The 18,510-nt window shown below is 44.6% G+C and overlaps 1 protein-coding gene across 1 annotated transcript in view; it reads right to left on the bottom strand.

The window, feature by feature from the left end:
* Positions 1 to 18,510, bottom strand: part of LOC126455984 (uncharacterized) — a gene marked incomplete at its 3' end in the record, with an annotated part of 1,226,620 nt that overhangs the window by 701,477 nt on the left and 506,633 nt on the right. The gene's annotated exons all lie outside the window — the stretch shown is intronic.

Genomic DNA, 18,510 nt, shown 5'->3' with positions numbered 1-18,510 from the left:
CACGTAGACGTAGACGACCTAATGAAAGGTCATATTTAGCAGCCATTTCCGCTATTCATACCTCTCCAACTCTAGAAATTATGGCCTGGTTTGATATTTTGGGTGTAACAGGGGCGATGGTAAAAGCTAAAGGGAAAATGAATGCGCTTGTCACTTTGTAGCAGTAACGGTAAACCCTGTTGTCATACCCTTCACGGTCAGGATATCAAATAGCATATTCCAGCAGGATACTGCAAGACCCAATGCTACAGCTCACGCTACTAACTCTTTGAATGTATATATCGTTCACTGGCCTAGCTGCTCCCATGATTTGTAGCACATAGATAATGTCTGGGATGTGATGTAAATATGTCTACTTTCATACCAAGCAGCAGCCGGCAGTCTTGACGAACTGATGTGGCATGTGTTTGAGGTACGGCAGTTAATTCCAGAAGATGCTATTTGGTGGTTATTTGTTTCCATTCCTTGCCGAATACACGGACGTATTCGTGTCAGTGGGGGCTCACACTTCATACTGATGTTGATGATTGATGGACATCAGTTCTGAGTGTAATGAAAGTTTTATTATTTAATATCCGTTATGTGATAAACATCTCCATAAAGGCTGATACATGGAGATGGGATAAATTATGGCTAGTGACCAGTGACTCAAAGGTGCAACACACACAAGGTTTCAAAATAGCGGCAAATACTCGTAAACGTTTCCACGGAGCCGAAATGTAGCCACGAATTAGAGGATCACGAGAACTCATAATAGTAAAAATCAAAATAACGGTACGACTGAGAGAAAATGGGGTTCTGGGGGGAGAGAAACTAACGTACAACTTACCAAACTCAGAATGAAGATAATAGGAAAATACAGGAAACGCAACAGAGACAGAAGCAAAATGTAAAAATTTGTGGTAAGTTCCTATGAAACCAAACTGATGAGGTCTTCGGCCCCTAGGCTTACACTCTACTTAATCTAACTTAAACTGACTTAACCTAAAGACTTAAGCTAAGGGCACACACCCATACCCGAGGGAGGACTCGAACTTCCGACCGGGGCAGCCGCGCGAGAGCAAAATGTAGCTAATATTAACGAAAAATAACGAAACGTGGATTCGAGAACTTGAACTGAGCTATAAAGGTCAAGTAGACAGCCGGCCTCTGTGGCCGAGCGGTTCTAGGCGCTTCAGTCGGGAACCGCGCTGCTGCTATGGTCGCAGGTTCGAATGCTCCCTCGGACATGGATGTGTGTGATGCCCTTAGGTCAGTTAGGTTTAAGTAGCACTAAGTCTAGGGGACTGATGACCTCTGATGTTAAGTCCCATAGAGCTTAGAGCCATTTGAACCATTTTCCATTTTTTTTCAAGCAGACAGAGCGATACCAAATACATAAAACCTAAAAAAAAAAATGGCTCTGAGCACTATGCGACTTAACTTCTGAGGTCATCAGTCCATAAATCCTAAAATAAATTGCATTACATACATATCGAAAATTGATGAAACGTAACGAAATGTGGACTCAACAACTGAAATTGAGCTATATAGCTCAAGTATCACCACACCTGAGAAACTGGAGTTGGAAAACGATGATGAGTTCTCAAGTGTATACCTCAAGTACACAGAGCGATACCAAAAATATAAATCGCAAAAGAAATAGTGCTAGACTTGGAAAAAAAAAAAAACAGTCAAATATCACACCAATTTAAGCTGTACTCTTAATTTCCCTCTAACCATACTCTCGAAAATCGCGACACATTCGGAATTAACAGCATAGTTTGTGTTACTAAGTCAACAACAGGTAACATTTAATAACAGGCTCCTTCGCAACGTAAATTCACCTCGTCACACATGAAGCTGCGGCTTAAGCCCCAGAGTTGGAATCGCACACTAGAAGTGACCCAAGCGGTATAGTGCATCCGAAGTAAAGCTTTCCACCTTTGTCGGGGTAAGTGGCTTGCCGAAAGTGTAGTAACTCAGTTCACTACAAATTTATACAGTACATTGATCAAGAAAGCCGCCGAGCGGCGGGCGCAACAAGAATCGGCGCAGAGGAGCAACAAGGCGGACGAGACAGTGCCTCACCGCGGAAACGCGCTGACCGTAATTACTGTGTTGTAGGCGGCTGGCGGATAATTTGGGGCCATAATGCAGTGAGCGCCTGGCTGTGCCAGCAGGAATCTGCGCACAAAGCCGCGGCCGTAATTGGACGCGAAGCGGCGAGTTGCGCCCGGCTGGCTGTCTGACGGGTAGCTGGCATTAGCCACGTGCTCCTCATTCCGATTACCTGCCGCCCTCTGCCGGCGAGAAACCTGTTGTGCTCTCCTGATGGACTCGAAAGGTCCCTACATACTCACCAACCGACCGACCGACCGTCCAAAAAATTAAGCATGTGAAGACAAACGGACCAAGCGCCCGATGAACTTTTCTCGTCGGGACGTCGGTGGAATATGACCACCTGACACGCGATTCCTATCACTTCACCAGAGATTCACCACTACTGCGCCCACAAAATTGTGCATGGTGCAGCGATGTCGTGCCAACCACAACATATGAGGCTGATTGGTGTAAAAATACTAGACTGCTCTTACTATAATTTTGAAGTAAGTTAAACAATTTTCATGAAATCGTTAACTTCCGATTGTAACACAGAGCTATCGGCTGACTGTCACTTATTTGAAGAATTTCATCTGCAGCACCCTCTCTGACTTTCAGCGTATAATCCGACGTGAAAACTTAATTACGACGAGTATAAGCCGCCAATTCTGAGTGCTTGAAATTAATTCTAACTAAAAGCAAATAGTGTTCGTTCACCGAATTAGACTGAGATTGCTTAGTAACAGGGCTTATGAATAAACAATTTACGACGATTTCAAGCTACGTTACGTCCACTGTTATGGTTTCAAGAGATTTTAACTTAGTTTGTGACTCGTCCTCCCAGTTTAAATTAGAATTAACTGAACACGCCCCAAGAAATCGAAGACATCATCTCCAGCCATCTTAATAAACAAAAATAAAGCACCCGCCAAAGATTACGAAAAGGAGGAGGAGTCACAAATTGCAGAGTAAAGTCGGTCGGGACTTGTGTGGGCTGCAAAGAAATTGGTCGGTCGGTTGGTACGCCGATAAATTGGTGCGTCGTCCTCTGTCACTGTGGCGGTGTAATTTGAAGGCACTTTTTCGTAGAATAGTAGCCGCTCGGGGTAGCCGTGTGGTCTTAGGCGTCTTCTCACGGTCCGCGCGGCTCCCTCCGTCGGAGGTTTTCGTCCTCCCTCGGGCATGGGTGTGTGTGTCGCCCTCAGTGTAAGGAGAACCGGAACGATGAAAATGACAAAAGTAACATTTTTCCGTTATACAATTATTTGAAGTTTTCTGAATAAAACAAATCAAGTTTCACCCTTCCAAGTGAATTCTAAGTGTGTTTTTTATAGTTGCAAAGTTGACGCTCTGCGTAAACGGTTGTAGTGACTTGGTGTGTCACCTCTGACGGCGCCGCTCGCTGGCTGGAAGCAGGGTATCTTCGCGGAATTAGACAGTTTCTTGTTTTCCAACGTTGTATGGCTTTATCTCTGTGACAAGTGACTGTTCATATCGGTAAACATAAACGCTATACCATGTGTGTTGACTTGTGGAGTTTGCCTTGTGTTGTTTAGCTGTTCAGTTTTGCGTATTTGACGAATTTTCTCGGACCTGTTTTACGTTTTTGGTTTGTGGATATCAATATGCCCCGTTTCAGCAATCGAGTGTTTAAGAAAAGGCACAATGAGTGTAAGAAGAAAATCTTTTGTTGTTTCGAAGGGAGATGCTGCTCAGACTGCTTCACCGACTACTCCAAATGAATGTGATAGAACTTCTTCCAGCAAGAAACTTTGTGACAACAAAGAAAAATTTGAAAACTATGAAAGTGATAGTAATGATGTGAATGAAATAATTAACATTTCCTTGCTCTCTAATATTTTGAAACATATCGTATTATGCCAAGTTTGCAAAGAAAGAGGACTGGAATTGAAAATTAATTCACACATTGGTTTGGCATGTAAAATGTTATTGAAGTGTAACAAATGTGCTTAGAAGTGTATGATATAAACGTTAGGCTAGTGTATGGCTTGCGTTGCATTGGCAAGGGCAGTGCTGCAGGACGATGTTACGTGGAATTATGAACTTGCCAAAACCCCCAACAAAGTTTGGATTTTATGATGAATTGGTGGGATCTTCTGCTGAAGATATTGCTCAAGCAACAATGAAGAAAGCAGTTGTAGAAGTTGTGACAGATAACGGGAATTGTAGAGATTTAACTGTTGCTTTACATGGATCATGGCAAGGTAGAGGTAATAAATCTCTAAATGGACTTGCGATAGCAGTAATTGAAATATTTATTTTTATTTAATTTGATTTATTTAGATGAGTTATTATGCCAATTTTTGTTTGAAATTTGTAAGTTTATTAATATAATAAAAAAATTAGATTTTTCAAGGAAGCTAAAGGATTCAGAATAACTAGTAGGTGTTACATTGTTCATTGTTTCGTTTTTAGTAGTATTTATCTTAGACAGTAACAATATCTTCTTCTGTTCTGTTAGCTCTCTCTCAGTTAAAATCTCGGTTACATTTTTGTTCGTTGTTGTTGAAAAGTGTATTTGTGAAAGTTTAGTTTCGTACGAATTACGAATAAAATAGACTCAAATGTTATCTCTGGTTCAGCTTCGTTATTTATGGATTTTAATACGTGCAATTATTGAAGTTTTACAATTTTGTATATGAGGCTGATTGGTTTAAAAATACTAGACTGTACCTAATGTAATTTGGAAGTCAGTCTCAATTCAACAGCAGTTAAACAATTTTCATGAAATCATTAACTTCCGATCGCAGCACAGAGCGATCGGCTGACTGCCATTTATTTGAAGAATTGCACCGACTACACTGCAGCAACCTCTCTGACTTTCAACGTGTAATCCGACGTGAAAACTTAATTACGACGAGCATAAGGCGCCAATTCTGAGAGCTTGAAATTAATTCTAACTAAAAGCAAATAGTGTTTGTTCACCGAATTAGACTGAGCTTGCTTAGTAACAGGGCTTATGAATAAACAATTAAAGACGATGTCAAGCTACGTTACGTCCACTAATACTGTTTCAAGAGATTTTAAGTTAGTTCGTGACTCGTTCTCAAAGTTTAAATTAAAATGGTTCAAATGGCTCTGAGCATTATGGGACTTAACTTCTGAGGTCGTCAGTCTCCTAGAACTTAGAACTACTTAAACCTAACTAACCTAAGGACATCGCACACATCCATGCCCGAGGCAGGATTCGAACCTGCGACCGTAGCGGTCGCGCGGTTACAGACTGAAGCACCTAGAAACGCTCGGCCACTCCGGACGGCCCAGTTTAAATTAAAATTAAATGAAAACGACCCAAGAGATCGAAGACATCATCTCCAGCCATCTTAATAAACTAAAATAAACCACCCACCAAAGACTACAAAAAGGAGGAGGAACCATAAATTGCAGAGTAAAGTCGGACGGGAGTTGTGTAGGCTGCAACGAAATTGGTGTTCGATTGGTTGGCCGATAAATTGGTGCGTCTCGTTTCCAGTATCAAACTGCTAAAGGAACTGGCAAACATTTTATCTTACACTAACTGAATTATTGAGTTAGTACTATTGTAACAGAGTAGTCGGTACAGCGTCCGTCCGGAAAGTTCAAAAACTGATTTTATTCCTGGCATATAGGCGACGCCAGCGTGATAGCGATGGTGGCGTCTGGAACAAGCAACTCTAAACAATAAATGTGCATTCGATAAGTCAGTTGCGAGCAGGGAGTGGTAAGCAGTGGACGTGCAGTACACTGCCTCAACGTTGTTAACTCACAAATCGCAGAGGAGCCGCATCTCTGGATGAAGTGTTAAATAACCTCTCCAGAGAAAAGTGGTTAATTTCCAAGAATGACTGCCTATCGAACGCGCGGGCCCTTCAGATATACAGTGAAGCGCCAAGAAAACTGGTATAGTTATGCGTACTCAAACATAATGTAAACAGGCAGAATACGGCGCTGCATTCGGCAACGCATATATAAGACAACAAGTACGTGGCGCAATTGTTAGGTCGGTTACTGCTGCTACAGTGGCAGGTTATCAAGATTTAAGTGAGTTTGAACGAGGTGTTATATTCGGCGCAGAAGCGATGGGACACAGCATCTTCGGGGTTGCGAAGAAATGGGGATTTTATCGTACGACCATTTCACGAGTGCACCGTGAATATCAGGAATCTGGTAAAACTTCAAATCTCAGACATCGTTGGGGCCAGAAAAAGACCCTACAAGAACGGGACCAACGACGACTGAAGAGAATTGTTCAACGTGACAGAAGTACAGACCTTCCGCGAACTGCTACAGATTTCAATGCTGGGTCATCAAGAAGCGTCAGCGTGCGAACCATTAAGCTAAACATTATCGTTATTGGCTTTCGGATCCGAAGGCCCACTCGTGGTTCCTTGATAACAGCACGACACAGAGCTTTACTCCTAGCCCGGGGCCATTAACAACGACGTTGGACTGCTGATGATTGGAAACATGTTGCCTCGACGGACGAGTTTTGTTTCAAACTGTATCGAACGGATGGGCGTGTACGGGTATGGAGACAACCTCCATGGAACCTGCGTGTCAGCAGCGGATTGTTCAAGCTGATGGAGACTCTGTAATGGTGTTGGACGTGTCCAGTTGGAGTGATATAGGACCCCTGATACTTCTAGATACGACTCTGACAGGTGACACGTACGTAAGCATCCTATCTGATCACCTGCATCCATTCATGTCCATTGTGCATTCCGACGGACTTGGGCAATTCCGGCAGAACAATGCGACGCCCCACACGTTCGGAATTGCTACAGAGTGGCTCTAGGAACACTCTTCTAAGTTTAAACACTTCCACTGGCCACCAAACTCCCGAGACATGAACATTATTGAGCGTATCTGGGATGCCTTGCAAGGTGCTGTTCGGAAGAGATTCTACCCCTCGTACTCTTACGGATTTATGGACAGCCCTGCAGGATACATTGTGTTAATTCCCTCCAGCACTACTTCAGACATTAGTCGAGTCCATGCCACGTCGTGTTTCGGCACTTCTGCTTGCTCGCGGGGCCCTACACGATATTAGGCAGGTGTACCAGTTTCTTTGCCTCTTCAGTATATATCGAATGTATGTTGACCACATGAGTGGCCCTAGTTACGGATACCGTTTACAGCGTTTACTAGAGCAACGAAAAAAGACGAACGTTTACTAAGTTACAATTAATTACAAATGAAAGTAGAAAATTTATTTACTTTTCTCGTCAGTCACGTGTTCTTCATGCACTATTCGGAGTGGTGCATTTTTCCCATAACCGGGGCACACACTTCCTATGTCATTCAGAAATATCGGGAGAATATCAGGAGGGCCAATTTTTCCACGTAACGACAAGTTATGGAAATGTAGTTATTGGAAGATGTAGAGTTCGTCCCTGTCTCCTGGACGCCCCTCTCTTTTTATCAACGGTTTGACAGTGTGTGGACAGATCGATCGTCCGGTGACACAACCTCAACAGAATGATTCACAGCTTTCAGGTGTTGTATGACTTAATGCTCTCTGTTATCATTTTCGTGCCTGGCAATATGACGTGCTTTATCAGAGAAACTAATGTTTTCTTTCGCATTGAATTTACTCGAACTACAATGCATTTGCGGGATACCCTTTCAATTCTGCCAAATACCCAAACACGTTCAACTTCTCTTCCCAACGGTCGTCAAAAAATGGTTCAAATGGCTCTGAGCACTATGGGACTCAACATCTTAGGTCATAAGTCCCCTAGAACTTAGAACTACTTAAACCTAACTAACCTAAGGACATCACACACACCCATGCCCGAGGCAGGATTCGAACCTGCGACCGTAGCAGCCTCGCGGTTCCGGACTGCAGCGCCAGAACCGCACGGCCACCGCGGCCGGCCCAACGGTCGTCCTCTCTGTTATTTCCTAGTAGCTATATACGACTCGTCTGTTTCGACGACGTTGTTTTGTCTACCAATTGGAACACTTTGGTTCGTGACTGTGGCGTAACAGACTTCTGGAATTTTCTTCTTTGTAAAAACTCAGTGATTCGCATCATGTTTGAACCGAACTAACAATGCAGTTCAGAAACTAACAACAAAGATATTAAGTTATTATTGATACTCGCCATCTTAACGGGAACAATAGCATCAAGTACCATGTTAGCTAACTGTGGGAACATGTTACACAGATATATTATCTATGAAATTATTGAAAAGTTTGAAGGACATTTTTTCAGAGAGCCTTATGTGACGAACATGGAACAGTGCACTTTTAGGAAATAAACTAAAAGCAATTAGAATTAAGCGGATACGCCATTTTAAAGAGGAAACTCTCTACTGTATTAGTACGCAAGAAAAAAAATGGTTCAAATGGCTCTGAGCACTATGGGACTTAACATCTATGGTCATCAGTCACCTAGAACTTAGAACTACTTAAACCTAACTAACCTAAGGACATCACACAATACCAAGTTATCACGAGGCAGAGAAAATCCCTGACCCCGCCGGGAATCAAACCCGGGAATCCGGGCGCGGGAAGCGATTACGCTACCGCACGACCACGAGCTGCGGACTACGCAAGAAACCTAAGACCAGGTCGCTTTAAGTAAGTTACGAGAAAGGGCGCACACTAAAGCCTGAATGAGGATAGCCAGATCGGGATTTCGTTCATTTATTTATCTGACTTTATTCATGGATACACAATTGTAACTATCAACACGTACACTGTTTCTAGCGTTCAAAAGTTACTGTATTAACCATCAACATTTACGAAAAAATACACTTTTAAAAAATATAAATTTTAAATATAACTTAAACACTGAACAAGATTTCTTCATTATTATCAAAAGGATGAAAAAGCTTCCTAATTTCTAAATAAAGAAGTAATAATTACAGTTTGCTATACAAAAAATTTTTACAAAGTTACTTGTAGCTACTACTCTTTGAGATAGAAACAGTTACATTAATTACTACACATGATGACTGCAGCTTCTGTACAGGTCTACTGTCAAATTAAAAATTGTCAGCTAAAGTAAAATAATCTTATCAGAAATATGAGAACTGCCGTGTCATCTGTAGTAAAAGACCAGTAATGATTTTATGGAATGGTACCATGAGTTTTCTCAATTCTGCGAAGAACTCGTTCTTCATGCAATCAGATAAACGCACCGTTTGCATTTGTATTTTTCTTTTGATTACCACGACAATTTTCGGCCTCGAAGGCCATTTTCCAGTGGCTATATGTATATCGCAGTGAAAATACACAGACAGAAATCTATTGTGGCTGTTAAAAGAAAAATGAATGTGCAACTGATACGTTTGTGTAATTGCAAATCAATACTACGACTGGGAAACCTACTCCACAATGCTCCATAAAATGGGCACGAAATAACTGAGGCGTTCTCTGGCACAATGACTTAACTGAAACATATTGAGATCGAGATACAGAGTATATAACATTTTAAACTGTTCTTTTATTCATTCCAAACACTTTAACGGGGGCTAAATTTCAGCCAAATAGTTGTACTGAAAGTTATGAAACTAAGGAAAGCGAAGTATGTGCCGTTCAACCCAACCATATTGTTTGCCCCTATTTACGTTTGACAATTCCCACTCCCCTTCTCACTGTATTATTTTAGTATCTTCCTTGGTCAAGTGATCTACGGTTTCGTTGTACAAAATGTCTGTGTGAGCTATTATCCAAAGCATATCGACACATTTATTTCTTCGAAAGCATTCAATTACTTCGTGGGGTACGTCGATAACAAGTTTGCTGCTGTGTTTGCCCCCGTTCTTATTCTTTGTGCCATTGAAATTGCTTTTCTAATCAGAAATGACCAAAATCCTTTCGTCGTTCTGAGTTATGGAGTATTTGATGGCTTTCATGACTGCCAATGCTTTCGTTGTATAGAAAGAGCTGTCATGGAAGTTTATATTGTTCGTGGCGGCCCATTCATCACACAAGAAACCAAACCCAGCGTTACCTCCTGACGCGATGCTTGAACCATCTGTGTGTCTGTGGAGAGCTTAATTTTTCACCTACCAAACTCAAGTTGCTGCCAGTGTGTACGCTACAGTCTAAGTAGGACACTCTAGCTGAACACGTGCAAAGTTGAAAAGGCCGTACATGTACAAGAAGTCACTTCTTTGATATGATACTTCTGGATAGTCTTCAATATAAAAAAATATGTGGAGATCGATAAAATTTTCTGTTATCCAGAAGTGTGTGTAGCAATTCACATTTATTTAATGACTGAATGAAACATTATTGCAGTCCTTTCCAGTAAATATTTGCTGGCACGCCGTTGTCGCCTAAAATTATAGGAATTTCCAGTCTCTACCAACAGCGCTTTTGTCAGAGTTGTTATCATCGTCCCACGACAAATCTGGATACAGCTATATTGTAAAAAACATTCCAGATGTATTTTTCGCTAACATTACAGTACACAATAATCCATACTATATCCTTGTCCTAATTAATGCCTTGTATACACTCAATAAAATGTAGGGATTCGCGCATTACCGAACTCTGATTAACGATTTGATGATATTCATGATAGGGAGACAAATTTTAATAGTGTTCTTCATCTGCGAAATCCAACTGAACCTGGAATGGGACCACATTCCCAAGAACCACATTGCCATTTAACATAAAAAGAATATTTTATTGCGTGACCATCACTAGTGGACACATGTCGTCTTGAAAAAATAATAACCGAAGACTTCTCAGAAATGATTTCAAGACAATTTGGGTGCGACCTGTCGTCTACCTCTATTACTGCCTCTATCAGAATTCCGATTGCGAAATACTTTGTGCAACCAGTTCAGTATAAGCATATATTGCTACATACTGCAGTATTTAGCGCTGGGACGGACAGTTTCTTCGAGATCATGTATAAGAATGGGCTAAGTATCGATGCCTGGGCTAAGACTAGATAGTACCAAAATTCCTATATATTGGTTCTGATATCTTATATACATACCTCTTTTCGAGAGAAAGGCACTAATACCATATATCCAACTGACTGATCAGTTCGCTTCAGTTTTTCTAACTGGATGGAGACTTCGACTTTTCATAAGTCGATGTCCATTTAAGAGTAATTATACTAGGAATGTCTTTTCTGGGAGAGGTGAGAGAAGGTCAATGAACAGAAGTATTGTCCCCCATTCCTTGACCTTCAGTAGAGCCAAGATTGGTCCGAGGCAGTAATTCAGTAGCTTCCAGCTACAGTTCAAAACTGTTTTTCCTACGTCTTTCAAGAATTTTCCGCACAAAAGAAAAATGGAAATGCCGTGTGGTGAGGGCCTCCCGTCGAGCAGACCGTTCGCCGTGTGCAAGTCTTTCGATTTTTTTTTTCGCGAGATTCGTTTTTTTAAAAAATAGACGCTACCCCTTTTTTTTCTTTTTTTTATATACATCCACGGACTAGAGAATAGAGGTAGCGATATAACGTCGCAGAGGTTTTCATTCGATGTCTTTAATGATTGTTGATCTGCTTTCGAGATTCTATTTTTCAGAGCAGGAAAATGTACTGTCACCACCAGCATTTTTTTTTATTTTTTAAAGGAGGTGGGGGAGGGCGGGGAAGGCAGAGCGATCAGGGGTCGTAACCCGAGGCCTGGTCGCAGTGTCCCCCTCGTCCGTCAAGGAATCAGGGATGGGAAGGGGAAATCTTTTGTGGGAATTATTATTTATTTATTTATTTTTATTTACTGTTTTTAATACATTCTTAATTTGGTTTTACTTTATACCACAACAAAAATAAATGTATCTAGCACCGCATCGTGCTCTGGGAAAAAGAAAACAAGATCTCGGCACGTTCCTACACCGAGGTAATGTATATGGGTAAAACGAAAAAAAAGTGCTTCATACAGGATGCAGAAGGGTGTGTCGCTACTCTCCTTACGCTTCATCATCCAGGTACGTCTTCACGTATATCATGTTGATCCACCGAGAATCGAACTTAGTCATGTCAGCTCACTCAATGGGTATCTTCTACCTGTTGATGATCCAGCTGCGTGGAGGGTCGCGTAGGGCACTCCCTAAGTAATTAGAAAAATACTGTCTGTATTTTGGGTTCCATACGATCTTGCAATGACGTTCTTGTAGGTAGTTCCAAAAGTCTAATACATCTGTAGGTCCACCGTGAAATAAGTAATGTACCGCATGCGCACGGATCCACGTGACAGCGTTGGTCTTGGCGCGCGGGAAATACTGTTGATCCGGAAATAGTAGAAACCGAGGTGTAATGTGTTCCGGAGTCACTCGTAGAAAATACGACAAAATTTGTCGCACCAAGCGCCATACGTCTTCTGCCGCGCCACATGTAAGACGGTGCTCGTCCGTGTCTGGTATCCCGCAGTCTACGCAGAGAGGCGTTTCCGCCATGTTTATCTTGTGGAGGCGTGATCGGGTGATCTGTTTACCATTGACTGTGACGTACCATGTGGATCGGATGGCTGTGTCCAGTGGAATCGCGTGAATCGTCTTCTACACCACCTTCCAATTAACCTAAGGGCTTTTGGTCTCCACGATGTTTGGTGGGCGCCTCTGCTGTAGGACATGATATATATCCCGCGCCGACGCCTGTTTCGTCGGTGGTACTGCGATACGGACATAGCTGTGTTCAATGTAAAAGTTCCCGAAGTAGTAGAAGGGTGGGGGTATGTCTTGCGTCGTCAGTGGGGGCATAATGGAGGGCGGAGCTAAGGACTCCAACAGCAAACCTGTCAAACTTTCCGGGTGGTGGCGCCACAGCTTAATGTGTGAGCTGACATACAGGGCCACAACTCTGTCGTGGACATGGACTAGACTAAGACCTCCCCTTTCTGGGGGAAGGGTCAGTGACTCATAACTGACTTTGAAGAGCATGCCTGTAGTGACGTAGGCTCCGAAAGCCGCTAATAGACGTCGAGCCATCAGTAACGGTATTGGGAGAACACGCGCTATGTGTGGAAGGCGCGATGCGAGGTAAACATTGACGAAGTGTGTCCTTTGGAGAATGTCGAGGGTCCGCAGACGAAGGTTGAAGATCTGGACCCGAATTTGTTGTAATAAGCGGCGGTAGTTAAGAGCCGCGGTGCGCCGTATGTCGTCGTGTAACTCTATTCCGAGACATTTGATAGTGCCACGAAGCTGTAGGGGTTCGACACACACTGGGGTCAACCTGTCTCCTATGGCCATAGCGACCGATTTGGCGACGTTGAGACAGCTGCTGGAAGCCACACCGTACTTGGTAATCCATTCTAGTGCTCTGTTGACATCGTCTCGATTGCGGAACACGAGAACCAGGTCGTCTGCATATGCTGTACAGCGAAATGTGACGTCACGTAGGGTAAGACCGGTGAGGCGTTGACGGAGACCACAGAGGAGCGGTTCCAGTGCCAGAGCATGTAGTAACGTCGAAAAGGGGCAGCCTTGACGGACGGAGCGGAAAATTGGGAGGGACTGCGAGAGACGCCCGTTAACGAGCACTTTGGAAGTCGCCCCACGGAGTAGGCGCATCACGACGTCTGTGAATTGCTGTGGGTACTGCATGTGCTGGAGAACGGACGTTAGGTACGCGTGATCCACTCGATCAAAAGCTTGGCTAAAATCTAGTGATGCCAGCGCTCCCGGGATGCGGCTTGCTCTGGCTAGGGCTATTAAGTCACGGTATCGACACAGTGCTGTGTGGATGTTGTTGATACCCCCTAGGGAAGTCTGATCTGGCGAGATGACGTAAGGTAGCGTCGGTCGTAGACGGTTTGCTAATAGTCTGGTGAATATCTTCATGTCGCAGTTGACGAGTGTTAGCGGGCGGTAATCTTGTATTCGAGCCCCACCTTTAGGCTTGTGAACCGGTATAATTATTCCTTCTACGAAGGTCGCAGGGAGCGGCACCGCGGGGGACATAAGCTCCCGACAGATGTCTGTTAACTTGGGAGCCAGTAAATACTGGAAAGTTCTATAAAACTCCACAGGGAGCCCGTCGGGGCCAGGAGACTTATTCGCCGCTCCTTTACCTATGACGTCGATAACTTCGTCTTCCGTAATGTCGTTCAATAATTCAGTTTGTAAATCCTGTGGGACAATGCCGTAAACCAGTTGTGAGACTGCTGTCACCGTCGTCGGGTCGGAACATTGAGCAGAATAAAGTCGTGCGTAATGGTCGAAGAAGGCTGCAGCAATATCGCGTTGTTTGGTGTGATGATAGCCGTCCTCAGTGGTGATGGCATGTATCAGCGCCCGTCTTCGCAGTGTACGTTCTCGGATGACGTGGTACATGGTGGGTCGTTCCGTTGCGAGTCTATCTTGTGTCCGCGCTCGGACGATCGTCCCTTCGAGGTGTCGGCGCATATGGGCTACGATCTGTGCTTTCGCACGCTGAACTGTCAGCTGTCGTTCCGGTGTGGGTGGCAAGGTGGCGCATTCGCGAAGGACGGTGAAATAAAAATCAAGGGTCTGCCGCCTCCAAGCAGCAGTCTCACGACCATACGTAATAAAGGTTCGCCGTAGGGCCGGCTTGGCGCAGGTTAACCACCAACTAATCGACGTAGGATACGTTGGGAGGCGGCGGACGCACAAACTCCACGTGTCTTCGATGGCGCGTCGACAATCTGGAGAAGCGAGATGAGCAAGGTTTAATTTCCAGGGATGTCGGCTGCGCCACACCCGTTGGCGACGAAGGGTGACTGCACATATATAGGCCTCGTAATCAGAAAAGGCTACTGGCCACACCTCCGCGTCACTCACCGTTGCCGCGAGAGAACGGGAGACGTAAATCCTATCGATGCGACTAGACGAGTGACTCGTGAAATGGGTGTATCCCGGTCTATTTCCTCTGACATGTTCCCATGTATCTACTAGCTGGAGATCGCCGATGAGTGTCTCAAGTTCGGGGCACGGTGAATGGCGTGGCAGCTGATATTTAGGTGCTTGGGTGCAATTGAAATCGCCCCCTAATATCAAGTCTTCGTGCCTGCCCTGAAAAAGCGGTGCTATTACTTCTGCGAAGAAGAGCGATCGGTCACGACGGCGATCCGTTCCGGAAGGGGCGTACACATTGATAAACCGGACGCCTTGCACCGTTACGGCCATTCCTCTGGCGTCGGGGAGATACCGGACTTCGTCCGCCTCGAGGCCCTCTCTGAGGAGAATGGCGACTCCACTGTTAGTTGGCGAGGCGTGGGACACATGAGCCGTATAACCATACATACCCGGGAAATCGGCGACGAAGACTTCTTGGAGAAAGACAATGTCAAAGTCTGCTGCATTGAGCATGTCTTGGGGCAGCGACAACTTCGTACGTGTCCGAATGGTGTTAATGTTGATGGTCGTTAAGCGATAGGTTTGTAGATCGTCTCCTGAGGTGGGGACTGCCGTCAGTGTCGCCGTAAAAGGTGGGGCCTGTGATCTGCTGGCCGCGTCCGCGCCGTCATCTGTTGCTACTCGGGAGGGGCCGAGGTGTGCGAGGAGAGACCCCTCTCCTCATCCACCACAGCGGCCGTAGAATCGTCTTCAATGTCATCCGCCCAAGGTCCGTAAGTTAACGGTGGCTGCGGTAGAACACTTGTGGGCTGAGTGACTAAGGGTGAATCCGCAGTTGTTTCCGGTTGTGTACCAACGGCGGACGCTGTGCTGGCCATCCGTTTGTCCGAGGGAGCGGAATCGGGTTTGCCAAAATCAGACAAAGTGACAGGTGAGGGCGATCTCGTGTCATCCATTCTCCTCGTCGTTTCGTCGGCCGTCAACTGGAGAAGACGTCCGCTGGAGGCAATCGTCTGAGGGTGTGAGACGTCGCTTTTTATGTTTTCTCGGTGACCTTTGCTTGCGGACGTGGGTTTCTGTGTCCGAAAGAGTTTGTGGTTCCCGTATAGCATCCCCCTCAGGGAGAAAGGCAGAGGTCGGTACAACCCTAGCGTCGAGTTCCATTCTCTCGTCCGAATCTTCATGTGGAGTCGATGGGCGGCGTTCTTCAACCCCTGCAGACACCGTAATGGTGTTGGTCAATCCAGGACCGGCGACAGGTGCGTATTCTAACGCTTCCTGTCTTCCGGGGGGGTTGTCGTCTGTCATGACGGTCGATCGTGTCACCTCTGCGTAATTGAGGGGGAGGGGCGTGAGCGTAGGAGGTGGTGTCGTGTCATGCAATGGAAGTTGTGTAACCCGACGTTGAATACACGCCGAGCGCACATGACCCTCCTGGCCGCAACCAGAACAAGTACGAGGTTAGCCGTCGTACATTATTATTGCTCGACAGCCACCTATGACTAAGTAGGACGGCACATGTTTCTTTAATTCAATTTTCACTTTTCGGACGCCGTTGAGGACTTGGTACGTCTCGACGGTGTTCCATTTTTCGGCCACGTGGCTAATTATCGTCCCATAAGGGCGGAAAGCTGAGGTAACGACGTCCGGTGGTACTTCGAAAGGGAGTTCGAAGACTCTTAGTGTGCGTAATCCTAGTCCAGCATGGTCAACAGTAACCTCTCCGATGTGACCATCGGAATGTTTGAACTTGAGAGTGTTCGCGCATCTGTTCACAACTGCGTGACATAACTCGTCATCGACCATCTTGACGTAAACGACGCTGCTTGTGATGGATAGGTGGATACCGATGATGTGCTGTGTTGGTATTTGAACTTCGTCACGGATGAATCGTTCGACTTCAAAGGCTCGTGGTCGTGCGTAGTCGGGCTGGAAGCTGATCTTGATGGTAGCTTTTCTGTACGAATGAGCCATGGCGACTCAGTGTTAACGGACGCGAGTATTAGCTGCGGCGAGGAAGTAAACAATCTACGCGCGCTCGCGACTCTGCGGACGGGACCGCGACTCTGCGGACGGGACGTAAACAAGACGTCCTCACCGCTCACCGGCCGAAAGCAGACTTATCGATTTGACGCCACTTCGGCGACTTGCTTGTCGATGGGGATGAAATGATGATGACAAGGACAACACAACACCCAGTCCGTCAGCGGAGAAAATCTCCGACCCAGCCGGGGATCGAACCCGGGCCGTTAGGTATGACATTCCCTCGCGCTGACCACTCAGCTACAGGGGCGGACCATACAAAAGAGGACAACGCAATTGGTCTAAAAGCAAAAGGTTTCAATGTAGGCACAATAATTTGTGTAGTCCGTTCCTCCATAACTTTTCCTCCTCCCACCGTTTCAATGAATACCCAAAGAAGCAATTCCAAACCTTCCGTGGGGTAGATTACTTACCATACCATTATTAACATAGTGCGATCCTGGAGACATCTCCGTAGAAGTTTTAATAGCTCTTTCCTATTAACGCTTGTTGGATGGAGCTATGGCTATTAATAAAATATCGATGTATTGGTTTTCTTCAGAAAATATCGACATATATCGGTAACATTTTCACAGGTAAATCGCTATATCGATATCACAATGCCAATCTCGAGTACCGATATTTTTATTTTATATTATATTTTTTTCGCAACTTTCGGCAAATATTTGAAACTGTTTTTTTGAAGTTGTAATAGAAAATAATTATACTTTCACTGTATGAAGGAGTCATATACTTTTTGAGCTTTCATCGCGTCCAGTCTTTTTCTTTGACTGTGTGAAGCAAGTATAGGTGGCGTGAAAGAAAAAGTCCGATTGCACTGGTAGGTGGCGGTGTGAATGGAATAACAAAATTTCCGATGTGAAGTAATAGCCTACCAGTTGCGTTAGAAAAGAGTTTTTAACGCAAATAGTGCGCTATTTTCTTCAGATCGATATTCTTGAAGAACAGTTGCTGACAATGATGAACAAAAATCTAAATTCTAAATAACAAGAGTGGTCTCTGCCAAGGGCAGGTACGTGTGAGGGGAAATTATGACGTAATCGGCACTCGGTGCTACCAACAGAAACTGCAACGTTTAACTTCACCAAGCAATTATGTCACTACAACTGCTAGGCCGCTGGCGTTTGCAGAAGTGAAAAAAACACAGAGAAGTCGGCATGAAGTGTTCAAGACAAATCCGATATGTGATGAAACCGAACGACAGACCCATCTGACATCTTTTATTGTGCCACTTAGATGCAGTTACCATTGTTAGCAAAGTGGTTATCGCCAAGAGTGAAAGTTCAGTTGTCCTTTCAATTCTTGCTCTAATGGGGATAAGCGGATTGCTGCCAGCTTGTTGATGTACAGAATATCGAATAAAATCAACGCTGAAATATACAGCTCTGAAAAAGGCAGTATTTTAGTGCTGCCGATATTTTTGTAGGACGGTACGTTGATATTTTTTCCGTACATGTATCGGTATTATTTCAAGATGTATCGAGGGCCGACAAAAATATTCTTTTAAATGTCGAAATATCTCATTCGCGATTCCAAAATGGAGCTAGAAAAGAATGACTGTAGTATTTTTCCCGTGGAATAGCCATGGGGGCTTCAGGCAAGACTTAGGAATCGCTCTTGTCACGGATTATTCTAACCAAACAGGATCCACTAATG

Source organism: Schistocerca serialis, chromosome 2 (genome assembly GCF_023864345.2).
Source record: "Schistocerca serialis cubense isolate TAMUIC-IGC-003099 chromosome 2, iqSchSeri2.2, whole genome shotgun sequence".
NCBI classification, from domain to species: Eukaryota; Metazoa; Arthropoda; class Insecta; order Orthoptera; family Acrididae; genus Schistocerca; species Schistocerca serialis.
Note: the sequence above shows the minus strand (reverse complement) of the source record. Positions and strands in the feature narration are given on the sequence as shown.